Source organism: Callospermophilus lateralis, chromosome 3 (assembly GCF_048772815.1).
Source record: "Callospermophilus lateralis isolate mCalLat2 chromosome 3, mCalLat2.hap1, whole genome shotgun sequence".
Taxonomy (NCBI): Eukaryota; Metazoa; Chordata; class Mammalia; order Rodentia; family Sciuridae; genus Callospermophilus; species Callospermophilus lateralis.
The window spans coordinates 100,293-119,201 of NC_135307.1; the positions used below are offsets into that span (position 1 = coordinate 100,293).

General features: G+C 38.0%; 1 pseudogene; it reads left to right on the forward strand.

The window, feature by feature from the left end:
• The first annotated feature begins 17,728 nt into the window (after positions 1 to 17,728).
• LOC143641507 (Golgi apparatus membrane protein TVP23 homolog B pseudogene) lies at positions 17,729 to 18,154 on the forward strand (annotated as a pseudogene).
• The last annotated feature ends 755 nt before the right edge of the window (positions 18,155 to 18,909 follow it).

Here is an 18,909-nt window from a genome sequence, read left to right on the forward strand (position 1 = left end):
ACCAACAAAGATGTTGTGTCAGCCGAGAACTAAAAAATAAATATTAAAAAAAGAATTCTCTCTCTCTCTCTCTCTCTCTCTCTTAAAAAAAAAAAACAGGCAAGGACTGTGAAGTATCGTGCCTTTATGTTCAATCATCAGATATGAAACAAATCATTTCATTCTCCTTTTTCTTATTTCTCTCCTTTGTGCTGCTTTTATTTTCTGGAGAAACTCAACTTCTCTCTGTTCCTTCTATGACTTTCTATTCCTCTCCTCATGGTCCTGACTGTTCACTCAGGGCTGCCTGGTATACCTATACTTGTGTGAACCTACAGCCTCTTCTTCTGGAATCACTGTAACATAGGCTACCACAATTATCCATGTTTATTTTTGGAAGGTCAGAATCATGCACAAATCTTCAAAGATTTAACTTGTGTCCACTTGAGTACTTTGTGATATTTCTTGTGACATCAAAATGTTAAAATCTCCATTAGAAAAAAAAGTTCATATGTTACTAGCATACTGTAAATATTTTTTTTGGCCTGACTTTATTTTTGGTTGCTGTTCATTCATGCACAAATTTACATTACATTTCTCAGAATCATGTCCTAGGCAACACACATGCCAGGTAATGTTCTAACACTGAACTCCATTCCCAGCCCTGGAGGTGAGCCAAGGAAAGACAGTATGAGGCATACAGAATTTATCTTGCTTAAAGAGGGAGCCTAGATTCCTTTGCTACCCATGTATTATACATATAAAAAAAAACTCTGCTCAGTGACAGGGACTTTAAGGATGGAGAATGGGAGCATGCTATGTGCACTGTGATTTGGGGCAACCTTGTGAACATTTCATGAAAATATTCCAGGAAAAAAGGCAACACAAAAAAGCTCTACTTTTCCTTCTCTGTTTTTTCCATGAATTTTCAATCCTCTGTCTATTTTTATCCATGGAGTCCCTGTTATGTCCCCCAAGCTAGCCTCCTACACATATACTACGGAGGTCATCAGCAATAGCTCCTGCAACCACTAGAACAACATACTATTATACAATTTAATTTCTAATTGTGAAAGGTCTGATTTTCTTCTAAATTGTTTTTCTTGACCATAAATGATATTTCTTTTCAATTTTTTTCTTTCATCTTTTTTAAAATATCTTTATTTTATTTTTATGTGGTTCTGAGGATCAAACATAGGGCCTCACACATGCTAGGCACTGAGCCACAATCCCAGCCCTGATTTCTGTCATCTTAATCACCTTTTGATATTTATTCTGACACCATTATTTAAATTTTTTAAAAATTTGTATATGACAGCATAATGTGTTACAATTCTTATTACACATATAGAGCACAATTTTTCATGTCTCTGGTTGTATACAAAGTTTATTCACACCAATTTGTGTCTTCATACATGTACTTTGGATAATAATGGGGCACCAACCATTTTGAAACACTTTGCTGTAAAATGTTTTTACAGGTTAATAGTATCTCAAATCAATTGGTGCTTTATTCCTTCTCCCATCCATTCACTTTCCATATTTCTCTATCCTGATGCCTTTCTTCATGCAATAAAAATCAAACCTTAACTCTTAACACTAACCTTAAACCTCTATCCCATGCCATAAACCCTAACTTAACCCTATCCCTAACCATATTGCTAATCCTAACCCCAAAGCCAACCATTAACCTTAATCCTCTAACTCTAACCCCTAAGTCTAACCCTAAACCTTAAGTCTAATTCTCACCATAAACCTCTAACCATTTCCCTAACCCAGCCCCAACCCTTTTCCCAACAGCAAACCCCTTATCCAACCCCTAACCCAACCCCTAACCCCAATCTTAATATAAACTCTAACACTACCTACCTGAATATGGCAGAGTTCCCACTTGAACTTATGGAAGCAGCAAGTGCCCAGGTGGCTTACAACTTCTAACATGGACACAAATGAGACATTCCATGACCCTCTTCTTTGAATCATTTGCTGTAGTGGCTCACAGCAGACAGAAAACTATTTAGTACTATCAATTCACCATAAAGCATATCTTTCAAACATATTTTAAATAATATATTTAAGCATGCATATGACCACACACATAGGGAAAGGTAAGTGGTAAAGGGCCTGTAGCTTTTATGCCCTCCCCAGGCAGCATCCTGCCAGCACCTTCAGCAACAGAGAGTCCTAAAATGATCTTTTTTTCTTTTTTGGATGCTTCATTAAGTACCCATGATTCATTAAATCATTGATCATTTGTTACCAGTTTAGCCTTCAGGTCCTCTGTTCTCCTTATATATGTGGGAAGGCTCAAGTTCAAACCCTGTAATGATAGTTTTTTTTTTCCCACTGAACATGGTCATCCTGTGTTGCCCAGGAGCCCTAGACCATCAATCACCTCACTGGCATCAGGCAGACACATTGCTTCATAGATTGAAGAATGAGGAGCTAAGAGACAGGAAACTGAAGCAGAGACCAAGAATGTATTTCTTGGCACAACAAGCCACAAAGTAGCTTCAAATTGACAAAGAACTTGAATATATACTTTTTACTAGTAAACATGAAAGATGATTAACAGGATATTGTATTAGTGTCATTATAGATATGCAAGTTAAAACTGCTGTGAAATTTCCTCACTTTTACTAATAAAGCCATAATACAAATATTTAAAAATAACAAGTAATTTTGGGCAACCTTGTGAACATTTCATAAAAATATTCCAAGAAAAAAGGCAATCCAAAAGGTAAGCTCTACTTTTCCTTCTCTGTTTCTTCCATGAATTTTCAATCCTCTGTCTATTTTTATCCATGGAGTTCCTGTTGTGTCCCCCAAGCTAGCCTCCTACACATATACTCTGGAGGTCCTCAGCAACAGATCCTGCAACCACTGGGACAACATGTTATTGTACAATTTAATTTCTAATTGTGGAAGGTCTGATTTTTTTTCTAAGATGAGCTCTACTTTTCCTACTGATTTTCTTCCAAGATAAGCTCTACTTTTGGGTAAGGATGAAGAGAAATCAGCACTCTTTTATATACCTGTAACAATAAATAATGTGAAGTTTGTGTGTGGAATAGTTTGCTACTTCCTCAAAAAGTAAAAATAGAATTATCATACTACTCAACAACTCCATTTCTATGTATTTAACCCCAAAGAACTGAAAGGAGGTATTAAAAGAAAAGTACATGTGTATACTTTCCATCTGTTAAAGTCATGAGAATGAGGGACAGGCTCAAAAGGAGTTTTAGGAAAAGAATCCTATGTATGAGTAAAAAAGGAGTGCTTTTTTTCCCTAGTTGGGCAGGTAGTGAAAGTGAGGATTGATTGTCATGGAGAAGCTTGCTGATGTCCTGATTTGCAGGTTATGTGATGGTCACCTGAGAGTATCCATCCTTACATTGAGTAAAATACACTGCAGTGTTTTACATGGAGATACAAACCTGGCATAGCAATGACCAGTGGGGAATGTGAGTGAAAGGATACAGAGCACTTTGCACCACCAATGCAGGGTTCCTGTAAGCTTAGCACTATGAGAAAGTCAACTGCTTTTTAAAAACCACCATGTCAATACTATGCCAGAAAAACAGACATCAGACTTTATTAGGGAAACTGACCCTTATAAATCCAGCTCAGCCAAATCTCGTAAATACCATTGCAAGAAAATCTTTCATTAGAAGCCACTGTGTGTGTGTGTGTGTGTGTGTGTGTGTGTGTGTGGTGTTACATTAGTATTAGAGGCTAAATTTTGGATGTTATATTACTATAAGAAGGTCACTTAGCAATTATTATAGTGATATAAAACCAATGTGCTCATAGTAGATTGGCATTAAAGACCACAGTCTGGATATCACTGTGAAGGCAGTAAGGGTCCATGGTAAGTAAATATATTACTATTAGAGGCCATCTATTTACACTGTAAGCATACTTTGGGAAACAATGTGAAATCACATTAGTATTAAAGAGCACAATGTATATACTGTATTAATGTCAATGACAAAAGGTCATGTATGCTTGTAATCCCAGAAGCTCATAAGGCTGAGGCAGGAGGATGGCAAGTTCAAGGCCAGCCTCAGCAACTAAGTGAGGCCTTAAGCAACTTAGAGACACCCTGTCTCAAAATAAAAAATAAAAAGGGCTGGCATGTAGCTTAATGGTTAAGTGCCCCTGGATTCAATATCTAGTACAGAAAAAAAAGAACAAAAGATCAACGATTATATTAGGACTAGATGCCTCTGTGAGGACATTGTATGTGTCATGAGTGGCAGAGGATTCAATAAGGATATTATCTGCATTACAGGCCTTAGTGAGGATATTATATAGGTCAGAGGTTTCAGTTTAGATATTATATTAGTGGTAGAGTCCTGAATAAAATATTATATTAGTGTAGCAGGTCTCGTTGAAGATATTATATTAGTATCACAGGTCTCAGTAATAACACTATATGTGCTAGAGATTTCAGTGAGGATATTATATGTTTTGGAGGCTTCAGTGTGAATATTATGTGTGTCAAATACCTGACTAGGGACAATATCTGAGTATCTGAAGCCACTGTGAGAATATTATATTTGTCAGAGGCCCCAGTGAGATTATTATTGAGTATCAGAGGCCTCACTGTAGAATATGATAATTATTAAAGGTTAATTGAGGATATTTGTTAGAGTACTCATTGAGAATATTATATGAGTGTCAGAAGTCTGAGTGACTATATTATATATGTCATAAGCTGCAGTGAGAATATATATACACCTATATATAAATTATATGTTTATATAATGTATGCAAAAATATATTTATGCAAATATAATAGATATATGTGTGTGTGTGTGTGTGTGTATGTGTGTGTGTGTGTGCGTGTGTGCATGTTCTGGGGATTGAACCAAGGAGTACTTTACCACTGAGATACATCCTCAGCTCTTTTTATATTTTTATTTTTATTTTGAGACAGAGCTTCACCAAATTTTTGAGGCTGGATTCAAACTTGCAATCTTCCTGACTCATGCTCCCGATTCATTGGGATTACAAGTCTATGCCAGTGTATTCAAGTTATTGAGAATATTATTGAGTGTCAAAGTCTTCAATAGGTTATTATGAGTTAGATGACTCAATGAGTATATTATATCACTCAGAGGACTCAATTAAGGTATTATTTTTGCCAGAGGCCTCAGTGAGATTATTATATGAATATCAGCAAACTCAATGAGGATAATATATGTTATATCAAGATCATTGTATTGTCATGAGCAACTAATAAAAAAATATATGTGCTATAGTCTCAACTGATGATATTATATGAGTATCAGAGATTTCAGTGAGAATATTATGAGTGTCAAGAGAACTTGGTGAGGTTATTATATATTTCAGAGGCCTAAATGAGACTATTACATGAATACAAAGGGTTTTGTGTGGATATATATGTCTCATCCACCTCATTAAGAATATTACATTTGGGGCTGGGGTTGTGGCTCAGCAGTAGAGCACTTGCCTAGCACATGTGAGACCCTGGGTTCAATCCTCAGCACCACCTAAAAATACATAAAAAATAAAGGTATAATACCTTTGTGTCCAACTACAACTAAAAAATAAAAAATTAATGAATATTACATAAGTGTCAGATAACTCAGTGAGCATATTATATGTATTAGAGTCATCACTGATCATATTACGTTTGTCAGAATCTCAGTGGTGATATTATATGAGTGTCAGAGACCTCAGTGAGGCCAATAGATACTTTAGTCCATTTAGTTAACATATTATATCTGTAAGAGGACTCACTGAGGATATTATATGTCCCCTTATATGTGTCAGAGGACTAAGTGATGAGATAAATTTTAAAGATATCAGCAGGGATATCATATGTGTCAGATAACTCAGTGTGAAAATGTCAGAGGCATCAGTAAGAATATTATATGTGTAGAAAAAAGAATATTATATGTGTGCCACAGGTCTTTTCAGAGCCTCAGTGAGTATACTGTATCTGGTAAAGGCTACAATGAAGATACTATATTAGTGTCATGGACTCAGTGTTGATATTACATGAGATATAGAACTGAGAGAGGATGTTATATGTGTTAGAGAACTCAGTGAGCACATTATATGTGTCAGAAACCTCAGTGAGAAGATTGTATTCTTTAGAGGTTTTAGTGTAGATAGTGTATTAAACAGAGGCCTCAGTGAGATCATTATATAGATTAGAGGCCTCTATGAACATGATATTTGCTATAAACCTCAGTGAAGATATTATATGAGTGCCACAGGCATCAGAGAGGATATTATATAGGTAAGGGCCTTAAATTGCATATTATATGTCAGAGCACTGAGTGAGGACATTATAGATGACAGAGGCCTCATTATATGAGTGTCAGAGGAATCAGTGAAAATATTATATGAGTGTTACAGACCTCAATGAGTATATTCTGTAAAATGCCTCAGTGAGGCATTACATCATTTACATAGATGGAGCTTCGCTGAGGACATTATGTGAATATCAGAGAACTCAATTAGAATTTTATATAAATGTGAAAGCCCTGACTAAGAATATTATGTATATCAGAAGTTTCAGTCCTCACTGAAGCCCTTATTGTTTGTTAGAGACTTTAGTAAGCATAGTAAATTTGTTAGAGTCTACAGGAGGATATTAAGTGTCAGAATTCAGAGCAAGGCTAATACCTGAGTGTGAATAGTATATGTATTAGAGCCCTCAATCACACTGTTATATGGCTATGAACATCCTTATATGAGAAAAATATCTGAGTGCAAGAGGCCTTGTTGAAGGCATTGCATGTGTCTGAGATCTCAGTATGTTCAATCTATGGCTCAAAGGTCTCAGGAAAGAAATCCTATGTGTCAGAGGCCTCACAGGATAAAATAGGAATGTCAGGCTACTGAGTGAGAACATTAATTGTGTTAGAGTCCTCAGGGAAGAAGGTATACTAATGTCACATACTTCAGTGAGGGTATTACTGTGTTGAAGGCCTTGGCATTTGTACTGCTTGGGTGAAAGTCCCAAGTGGAGCTACTGTCTGTGTCAGAGACCTCAAGGAGACACTTAAAAGTGTCAGAGGACCTCAGGGATTTAGAGGCCACAGGGAGTATATTATATATGTCAGAGTCTTCATAAAGATATTACATGAGCCCAAAATCTCATTGAGGCTATTAACTGAGTCAGAGGACTCAACACTGGTACTTCATTGTTGTCAGAGGTTTCAGCAGAGGATAGATTGCTTTTTAGAGGGGTAGGAGAAAATATGTTTTCCTGGGGCCACTGTGATGATACCATGAGTCAGAGGCTTCAGTGTGGGTAGAACATATGAGAATCTGAGTGAAGATTTCATAAACCTCAGGGGGATTATGATGGAGTGTCTCAGAACTCAGTGAATAAAATCTGTTAGTGTCAGCAGCCACATGAGGAAATTCTATGTATTGAAACCTTCTATGAGTATATTATATGGGTTTCAGAACTCTCAGAGAAAATATCATGATACTAAAAGCTGTGAGTGAGGATATTTTAGAGCATCTTTAGGAAGTTGCTTACACGTGTCTGTATACTCAGTGAAATAAAATATGAATATCAGAGGCCACAGTGTGTATAGGATGCAAATGTCAAAGGAGGACCCATTGTGAATATCCTATCAGGGATAAGACCACCAGAAGTGTTCTATTTGAGTAGTCACCATCAGAACAAGGATATTACATGGGTCATAGTTATTAGTGTGCCAATGGTAAGAGTAAGAGGCCTTTGCAAATACAATATATGCCTTCGATACTTGATGTGGAAAGTTAATGCCAGAGTGAGGCCTCAGTAAGAATCATATATGTGACCCAGAAATCAATAATAAAATATTATCCAGCTACAGGCCTCATTGAGGATGAGTCAGGGGCTTCATTGAGATTAATCAATGATTGCCACAGGACTCAGCTAGGGTATTGTCTCTGAGGTCTCCGTGAGTTGAATATATATGTCCAAGAACTCAATGTATCTAATATATTTCAGATCCCTCAATCACACTATTACATGACTATGAACATCCTCAGTGAGGAAAATATCTGACTGCAAGAGGCTTAGCTGGAGGCATTGAATGTGTCTGAGATCTTAGAATGTTTAATCTATGCCTCAAAGATCTCAGGGAGGAAATCCTGTATAAGAAGTCTCACATAGGATGTGACAGGAGTGCCAGGCTACTCAGTGAGAACATTATGAGTGTTAGAGCCCTCAAGGAAGAGGCTATACTGTCACATCCCTCAGTGGGGATACAATGGTGTCAAAGTCCTGAGCATTTGTACTGCTTGGGTGAGAGTCCTGCATGGAGATACTGTCTGTGTCAGAGACCTCAAGGAGACACTTAAAATATCAGAGGAGTCTGTGTTGACAGAAAGATACTGTCTGAGCCCTCCATGATTTTTAAATATGACTAGACAATCAGAAACTCTGCCAGTGAGGCTCTTAGGTGTGCCTGAGCTCTCATTGAGATATTAACTGAGGGACAGACAGAGGCTTGAGGGAGAATATTATCTACATCAAGCAAGCCTCTGTGAATATGTGATGTAAGTGTCAGAGGCAACTTGGAGGAGAGGACATGAGTGTCAGAGCCCTGAGTGAGTTTATTATACATGTGACAGAAGAATTTATGAACTCAGTGAGATGATCAAGGAATTTCAGAGCCCTCAATAAGTACACAATATTGAGTGTCAGAGGAGGACACACTGAGGATATTTCCTGAGTGTCAGTGACCTCCATGAGAATGTTCCATGAGTGCTGCAGGCCTGAGTGAGGATATATATGTGCTGTAATAGGAAGAGACCTGTGTTAGCCTATTATATGTGACAGTGCCTTCATATGGACATTTAGTGTCAGAGTCCAGAGGGAGGCTATCACCTGAGTGTCTGAATCCTCATTGAGCATAATACATTTTTCAGAAGATGTACTGAAGATGTTTGGTCAAAGTCAGAGGCCTTAATAAGGATGTGAGAGGTGTCAAAGTCTTCATTGAGATTATTTTGTTATTACTATAGGTCTCAACCAGGGTATTTTCTCTTAAGAGGCCTCAGAGAATTGAGTATATGTGTTAGAGACTAGGGGTGGAGAATGTAGGTATCATAGCCTCACTCACTGTTATGTGACTATGAAGGTACTTAGTGAAGACAATTTCTGACTTGGAGAGGTGTTATTGAAAATAGTTTCCTCAATAAGTATATTATAGAGATGAAATTTCTAGTTAGTAAGTTTTTAAAATTTTTTTAGTTATACATGGTCACACTATTTTATTTTGTTTATTTATTTTTATGTGGTGCTGAGGATCGAACCCAGGGTCTCACACGTGTAAGGCAAGCGCTCTACTGCTGAGCCACAACCTCAGCCCTCCAGTGAAAAACTTCTATGTGTCAGATGTCTCATTGAAAATAATGGTGGGAGTGCCAAGGTACCCAGTGAGGACACTATGTGATGGAGTTTTCAGGGTTGAAAGAATATCAGTGTGAAAGGCTTCAGTGAGATTATGAAATGAGTATCAGATGCCTTAATGACCAAATCTTACATGGAAGAGAATTTATTGAGAAGACGATTTTTCTCAGACTGGTCTGTGAGGAAAATATGGGCTCAAATGACTCAGTCCCTACTCTACAAAGGTTGGAGCTCTCTGTGGGGATTTCATATGTGTCAGAAACCTCAATGAGACACATGCATGTGTCAGAGGACTCATTGTACATACTATGTAACCTTTGGAGGTCTCACTTATATTTTGAATATCTATCAGAGCATTAATCTGTACAGACATCAGGTACCCCAGAGCACTTTGTAACATAGTACTTAAGTGTTAGAGGTCTCATGGAGGTCATTATCTGAGCTTGAGAAGCCTAAGGTGGATATTATATTCATTTCATTGTCCTGCATGAGGATGATATCCACTGCAGAGTCCTCAGGCTGTATGTTACCAGTGTGAGTGGACTCAGTGCTATATGATGTGAATGTCAGAGGCCTCAGGGAGGAATCATGGGAGTTTCAGCAGAGGATACATTGAGGATATGAGTATCAGATACCTGCTTCAGGCTATTATAAAAGTGTCCAAGGCCACAATCAGTATATCTTATGTGTCAGAAACTTCAGTGATAACACTGTATTTGACATAGGCCTCTGTGAGCATATTGTAGGTGGCCGAGGCTTCTCATGGATATTAAGTGTCAGAGTCTAGAGCCAGGGTGTTACCAGACTGTCTGAGGCCTCAGTAACAATATGAACATGACCAAGGTCACAGTTTAGATATATTATTGATGTCACAGGCCTCTGTGAGGATGTGATATGTGTTCAAGGCTTCAGTGAGAATGTGATGTGTTTGTCACAGGCCTCACATTGGATATTATACTTCATAGAGGCTGCAGTAAACTTACCTGTCAGAGGCCTCAGGTTTCTCCTATGGAAAGAGGCCTCCATAAGTATATGATGGCTGTCAAAAAGATTCTAAGTGGAAGAGACCTCTGTTAGCCAATTACATGTGTCAGATGTCTCCAATACTACATCATTAATATAGGGGCCTCAGTAAGCCTCTTATAGGTCCTGTAGGTCGCAATGTAGATACTGTATGTGTCAAGTCCTCAGGGAGTTAGAGGCCTAAAGGAGTATATTATGTCTGCCAGAGGTTTAAGGTAGGATATTAAATGCTCCTGACTCTTCAGTGGGGCTATTAACTGAGTCAGTGGACTCAGCATTGGTACTTCATTGCTGTCAGAGGCCTCAGTGAGGACACTATTAGGGTCATAGACCTCATCGAGTCAGAAGTCTTAGTGACAATGGAGGATATGTCAGAGGCCTGAGGATATCACATGCATCTGAGTCTTCAAAGAAAATATTTTGTGTATCAGAGGCCTCAGCAAGTATATGGGCTATAGGCCTCAGTGTTGATATTACATGAGCATCAAAAGCCTGAGGGAAGAGGCATTGAATGTGTCCTGAGGGAGGACATTCAAAATGTGTCTGAGGCCTAACTGAGGATAGTTTGCTTTTTGAAGGGCTAAGGGAAGATATTGTTTGTCAGAGGCCCCAGTGCAGATACCAGGTGTTAGAGGCCTTAGTGTGGGTAGAAGGTGTGAGAACCCTGAATGAAGATTTCATTTATTTCAGAAGCCTCAGTGAGACTACAATGTTATTACCACAGGACTCAGTGAATATACTAGGTTAGTGTCAGAGGACAAGAAAGGACTTTCTATACATCAGAATCCTCTGGGAGTTTATTATATGGATTTCAAAGACCTCAGGGAAGATATCACGTGATTTTTGGAGCTGTGAGTGGGGACATTTTAAGTTTCAGAGTCCTCAGAAAGTTGATTAAGGGTATCAGTAGCTTCAGTGTGATTGTATATGAATGTCAGATGCCTCAGTGAGTATGGGATATGAATGTCAGTGGAGGCATGGAGGATATCCTATCAGGGTCAGAGACACCCAGGAGAACTCTATATAAATAGCATAGCCCAAATGAGGATATTGCAGGGGTCAGAGTCCAGTGTAACTATGGTAAGAGTAGGAGGCCTCTGTAATCCTATCATATACCTTAGAATCTTCATGTGGAGATTTACTGTCAGAGACCAGAGCAAGGCTATGAACTGATAGTCAGAAGCCTCAGTGAAAATCATACATGTGATCCAGGACTCTGTGAAAACATTATGTCCAAGTCAGAGGCCTCAGTGAGAATGGGTCAGTCTTCATTGAGCTTACTCCATGATTGCCACAGGACACAGTTAGGACATGTTCTGTGTTCAGGGCCTCAGTAAGTTGAGAACATACATCTGAGGACTCAGTGTGGATAATATATGTGAGAGAACCCCCAGTCACACTAATATATGATGTAAACATCCTTAGTAAGGAAAATATTTGATTGGAATAGACCTTGTTGAAGACATTGCATATGTTTGACATCTTGGTATGTATAATCTATGGCTTAAATGTCTCATGAAGGAAATCCTATGTGTCTGAGGCCTCACAGAAAATATTATGGAAGTGCCAGGCTACTCAGTAAGAACATTGCATGTGTTAGAGTCCTCAATGAAGAGAGTATACCACTGTCACATCCCTCAGTAGGATATTACAATGTGGAATGCCTCAGCATTTGTACAGCTTGCGTAAGAGTCCTCTGTGGAGTTATTGTCTGTGTCAGGACTTCAAGTAGAAACTTAAAAGTGTCAGAAGGATCTGTGTTGATAGGAAGGTACTTTCAGAGTCTTCAGTGATTTTTTAAATATTTTAGACAATAGGGGTCTTTGTCAGTGAGGCTCTTAGGTGTGCCTGAGCTCTTGCTGATATATACACTGATGGCCAAGAGTATTGAGGATATTTTTTGAGTCCCACAAGTCTCTATGAAGAAATTGTGTAACTGTCAGAGGAACAAGGGAGGAGAAGATATGAGTGATAGAGATCAGAGTGAAGATATTGTACACTTAAGAATCCTCAATAAATAGAATAGGAGTGTTTATGGACTCAGTGAGATAATCAAGAAATGCCAGAGGCCTCAGTGAGTATCCGATGTGTCAGAGAAGGACTCACTAAGGATATTACATGAGTGTCAGAGACCTCCATAAGAATGTTTCTTAAGTGCCATAGGCCTGAGTCAGGACATATATGTGCTGCAATAAAAAGAAGACTCTGTTAGCATATTATATGTGAAAGTTCTTTGAGGATCAAAAGCCTGAGTGAGAATAATATATTTGTAAGGGGACATACTGAAGATATTCTGTCAAGGTCAGAGGCCCCAGTGAGGATGTGATATGTGTCAGACTTCACTGAGTTTATTTTGTTATCACCACAGGCCTCAATTAGGGTTGTTAAATATTTGTGTCAGAGGCCTCAGGGTAGATAGTATAAGTGTCAGAATCCTCACTTACTATTTTATGACTGTGAGGTGAAGAAAACTTCTGAATATTAGAGGCCTTCCTGAGGATTTTGTCCTCAGTGAATATATTTTAGGGCTCACAGTTCTCAGTGAGGCAATTCTATGTGTCAGAGTCCTCCTTGAGAATAATGATGGCAGTGCCAGGGTACCCAGTGAGGACATTGTATGTGATGAAGTTTTCAGGGTAGAGAGAATATCAGTGTGAAAGGCCTCAGTGAGATTATGAAATGAGCACCACAGGCCTTTGTGATGATCTAATATGTGTAAGAGGCCTCACTGAGAATAGAATCTCTCTCAGAGGTCAGTGAGGAAAATACGGGCTCAAATGACTCATTCCATACTGTACATAGGATGGAATCCTCAGTGGGGATTTTATATGTGTCAGAGACATCAATGAGACATATATGTCTCTGAGGACTCATTGTACCTCATGTTACCTATAGAGGCCTCAGTGACTTTTGGATGACTCTCAGAGGGTCTAAATCTGTGTGGACTTCTGGTGCCCCAGAGCAGTGTGATATTCCTTGAGTGTCAGGAGCCTTGATTAGGATATTTCTGAATGACAGAAGCCTCAGGGTGGATATTATATTGACCTCACTGTCCTGTATGAGGATGATATCCAATTCAGAGACCTCAGTAAGAATGTCATTAGTGTTTTGGGACTCAAATGAGATAGGGTGTGAATGTCAGAGGCCTCAGGGAGGACTCATGTTAGCATTAGAGGAAGACCTACTGAGGATGTGATATGAGTGTTAGAAACCTTTCTGAGGCTATTATAAAAATATCCAAGGCCTGAGTGTGGTTATTTTATGTGTCAGAGGCTTCATATGGATATTAATTGTCAGAGTCCAGTGCCAGGGTATTACCAGAGTATCTGAGGCTTCACCAACCCATCCCCTTGAATGGGATCAAGGTCACAGTACAGATATCCTGTTCATGGCAGTGGCCTCAATGACGATATGTGGAAGATTCCTCAGTGACAATATAAAGTGTTTGTCACAGGCTTCACTTTTGACATTATATTTTGTAGAGTCGGCAGTAAACTTACTATTCTTGTCAGAGGCCTCAGTTTTCTCCTATAGAAAGGGGCCTCTGTGAGTACATGATGGCAGTGCCAGAGGCATCAAGAAGACATTCTAAGTGGAAGAGACCTCTGTTATACAATCATACATCTCAGATGTCTCCAATACTTTATTGTTAGTATTAGAGACCTCAGTATGCCTCTTATAGATACTGTAGGTGTCAATGGAGACATTAAATATTTCAAAGACCTCAGGAAGTTAGAGGCCTCAGGGAGTATATTATACCTGTCAGATGGTTCAGGGAGTATTTTAAATGAACCAGCCACCTCAGCAAGGCTATTCCTGAGTCAGATGTCTCAGTACCAGTACTTCATTATTGTCAACAGCCTCAGTGAGGATACCATTAGGGTCACATGCCTCAGTGAGAATACTAAATGCATTTGAATCCTTACTAACAATGGGACTTGTGTCAAAGGACTTACGATATCATATGTTTTAGAGGCTTCTCTGAGAATATTATAGTTGTCAAAAGAGTCAGTCAGTAATATATTATACGTCAGAGCCCTCAGTGAAGACAGTGCCTTTTTAAATAGTTCCATGTGTTTAGTGAGAGCTCTGAATAAAAATATTATTGTGTTTCAGAGGCCTCAATGTGGTTTTTCCTTATTTGTCATAGGCTCTCATGGATATTTTATGACTGACACAGGACTCAGTAATGATATTGAGCATGTTAGAAACCTCTGTGAGGACATTATATGTCAGAGCCCTCATTGATTATATGTGTAGAGGAATCATTGAGAATATTATATGTGTCAAAGAACTTAGTTTTTATGTGAATTTTAGAGATCTCATTGAGAATATTTTTATGTGACATAGGCTTCCACAAGAATTTCATATGTGTGTCAAATGCCTCAATGAAGATATTACATTTTTCCTAGTTCTCTGTGAGGATATCTTATGAGTGTGAAGGTTTGACATGTTATTTTCTAGGGGTCTCAATGTGTATGTGATATCAGCCAGTGGTATCATTAATGATATTTATTGATATCATACTCATATTATTTCAGTGCACACTATATACGTTAGAGTCTTCATGAGGATATTATATTGTATTTAAAGCCTCAGTGAAATGTTTTATAAGTGTAAAAGGCTTAATTGAGGGTATTATACTATTCTTTCCTGTTAAAAGAAAACAGGAAACAATAGAAAGAACTCCCAGTGGAAAGAATGGTCAAAGCTATTCCCAAAGGCTTCAAGCAGGATGAAGTAAGCAACAAAGTACTATAGAGTTGGATAACAAACAAAATCTTGGAGTAAATATCTAGATGCTCATTTTATTTACAAATAAATGACTAAACAGATAAACAAAAGAGGACAAATAAAAACCTCTTATGCAGAATTTCAAAAAATTGAGGTGGACATTTGGCCCCCAAGGAGTTAGGCCTAACTTCCCACTTCTTACGAGGGGGCTGTGCATAGTGACTTACTCCAAAACTATACATATTTTATATATATATATAATGTGTACATGTAGAGAAACATAACTTCACAGTGAGAAATCTGGCAAACACTACATCAGTCAGGTGAGCACCTTGAGGATATGAAATGAAGAACAGCACTTCATCTGTAATCTGCTTTCCCCAATCCATAACCTGTCTACATATGAGAAAAACATCAACTGAAAATCTAAAAAGTACCTGACAGGTACTCCTCAACTGTCAGGTCCTCCTCAACCATCAAGGGCATTAGAGAAAGGAAGGTCAGAGAAACTGTCGCCACCAAGAAAAGCCTATGGAGACAGGATGACTGTCTTGCAGGATCTTGGATGGGGTCCTGGAACTGAAAGAGGCTGTACTGAGAATCCAAAGGAAACACAGACATTAGTTAATAAGAGCATATCAGTATCTGTTTATCATGAAAAATTATGTATAAAGTTAACACATCTGAGATAGCTCACGTAAATCATAAGAGAAAAAAAACTGGGTAGAAGTTATATAGTAGATCTCTGCATTTTCTTTGCAATTTCTGCATAAACATAAAACTACTCTAAAATAAAATCTCAAGACATGGCTATATTTTTTCAAACACCTGCTCATTTAATTACTCAGAATGTTAATTACTAATAATTGAAATTCTTAACTAGTTCTGCATTTTGTTAAGAGCATTTATAACAAAAATATGTCAAACTAACATAATGTAAGTACTTATTTTATATGTTTTATGTTAAAGTAATAATATGTTTAAACTTATTTATCATTATTTATTTTGCTATAGCTAGGTTCTAGATTTTCTCTCTAAAAATTTCAAAAATTTAGAGAAAAAAATCTACATTTTAGTGACACTATTTCAAGTCATAGTTGAACTTTTTCAAAAGAGTCATGAAAATAAATATGTTACAAGAGCAGATTGATTCATTGTGAATGAATCATTCATCCTAAAGAATTCTTATCTTTCATTTGTTTCTATGTATACCCTTTAACAGTAATAGCATAAAATGTTTGCCACTGGGAAAAATATTCAAACAAAAAATGTAAACAGAATTTGTGACAATAACATATGATGCTTTCTAAAAATTTAAAATTTAAAAGAATATCAAAGTCAGTTTCCTCCATGATGTTCTTCAGAAATGGTAAAACTAGAGAAACATCAATGGAAGCATGGTTTATGAGTGATCTTAGATATTTTATGGAGAAATTATATTTTAGAAATCACAAAAAATAATTGGATGCCCAAACTCTTGAATGTTTTCAAACGTAGCTGAATTTCTATGTAAGTTTTTCATTGATATAGCTAGTCATAAAGCTAATAAGAGCAAAGAATATATGGGGCTGGGATGTAGCTCAGTGGTGGCATACCTTATACATAATTCAGGAGGCCCTGGGTTTGATCCCTAGCACCACAAAATTTAAAAAAAAAAATCAGTGCCTTATTTGTGCAATCAAATAGAAAATGAACAATTACCACTCTTAGGAAAATGTTAAGCCTGAAAAACAGTTAAGAATCAAAATACTCTTACAATAGAAATAGACTATTGTGAGCAGATGTGTCACATCATAAAGTATATTCACATTAAATATGCTCTCAGAACAATAAAAAAGACTTTGATGACCATTTAGAAGGAGAAAATGGCTATAATATAGATTAGAAAATTATTAAGAAATTAGAAACATGAGGTGAGGGGCTGTGGGCACAGAGAGCGGCTGGCCTAGGCTTGGCGGGTGGAAGGGTCCCTCCTGCAGGGTTTGTGGAGTGAGCCGGGTGCACAGGGGTGGTTGTGTTGTGTCCCCTCTGGCTGTCCGTCTTGAGAAAGAGCTGAGTGGGCCGGAAGGATGGAGGACCAAGGGTAGTTGCTGTGGAGGTGTTCTGAGTGCTCGGAGGCCCTCGTAGGAGGAGTGACCCAAGAATCCCTGAGCTCGGGAAGCTTGGGGGTGTGGAGAGGAGAAGCCCATCCTCAACCAACACCCAGAGCTTGGCGGATCCGATGTTGGGCTGCAGAAATGCTCTGTGTGGCGGGTGGGGTGTGGGTGGTCTTTTTCCTCGGCCCATCTTGCACATCATGCACACCAGGAAGTGAAAGGGGTGCAGCCTCTGGACACCTCTTCAGCTCCCTTGTGACCTGTCTTGTAGGGGTATCCTGCAATCGTGTAGGAATAGGAGACCCTGGCAGAGCCTTGCACTCAGGACAGCAATGATGACACTGAAGAGGTTTCATTGTTTGATGCAGAAGAAGAGAAAACTAATAGACCAAAATCCAAAATCCGACATCCAGTGGCATCATTTTTCCATTTGTTCTTCCAAGTCAATGCCATTATAGTCTATCTTCTCTGTGAATTGCTCAGCAGCAGCTTTATTGCTTGAATGGTGACAATTATCTTGTTGTTGTCATGTGACTTTTGGGCAGTGAAGAACGTCACAGGTAGAGACTGATGGTAGGCCTTGGGTGGTGGAATCATATTGATGAGGATGGAAAGAGTCATTGGGTGTTTGAGTCCAGGAAGGCATCTCCTCAGGAGAATAAAACTCTTTCAGAAGTTGAATCAAGAATCTTTTGGTTAGGACTAATTGCCTGTCCAGTGCTGTGAGTGATATTTGCCTTTAGTGCTCTCTTCTCCTTCAGAGTAAAATGGTTGGCATGGTTATCATGGGTGTGGTGCTACAGGGTGCCAACCTGTATGGTTACATTAGGTGCAAGTGGGCAGCCAGAAGAATTTAACCAGCATGGCTACCTGGTATCTTGGAATGCAGTTTTTAAAACAAAACACCAGAAATGAACGGACTTCTTGAATAGAGAGAAAATTATGTTTTCTGTGATACTGGGGAATGGCCAAAGAGATTTTTGATTATGAATTGTTTAGAGCTCAGTCCAGTTGCAAAAAGGAGCATTGATTTTTTGTTTGTTTTGTTTTCATTTACAAAGTTACTATAAAAACTGGTTTCTTTTTTAAACAAAGTTTTAATTTTCTTTTTCTAGTAGTTGAGGCTGGGAAGTATGATATCATTAAGAACATTGTCAGAATTTATTTTAGGTGTGCATATGTATGCATATAGTAATGTATCCGTATATCCCAAATTAATGTGTTAGTTTACATATGTTAAAGAGATATTTGCATTTTGATCCATAGAATATAGGATGTTCTTAATCTATCTCAAAGGTATGTGTGTTTACATACTATTTCTATAGGTTATTTTCAGAAATAAGTTGATTCCATGATTAAGAGTAAACACTTGGCTTATGTATGAGTTAAAAAGTTAGAAAAAAAATGTTAATTTTAAATATATACTTCATGTTGAAATTGCTTATGTTAGACATGCACAAGTGAAAAACAAATTCAGGCTGGTAGTGTTAACTAGTTTCTAAAATTTTCTTTTATTTTTATACTTAAGGCCTAACTAATAAATGGAATCTTTATAGTTTATGTTTAAGGGATACCCAGGGATTGCTGTTGATCTATTGATTTCACGGAAAGGATAGTCATATTTTATTTTGGAACTTCCTGGAAACTCTTCAGTGGTCTCTGGACTAATAAAATCTTTTACTA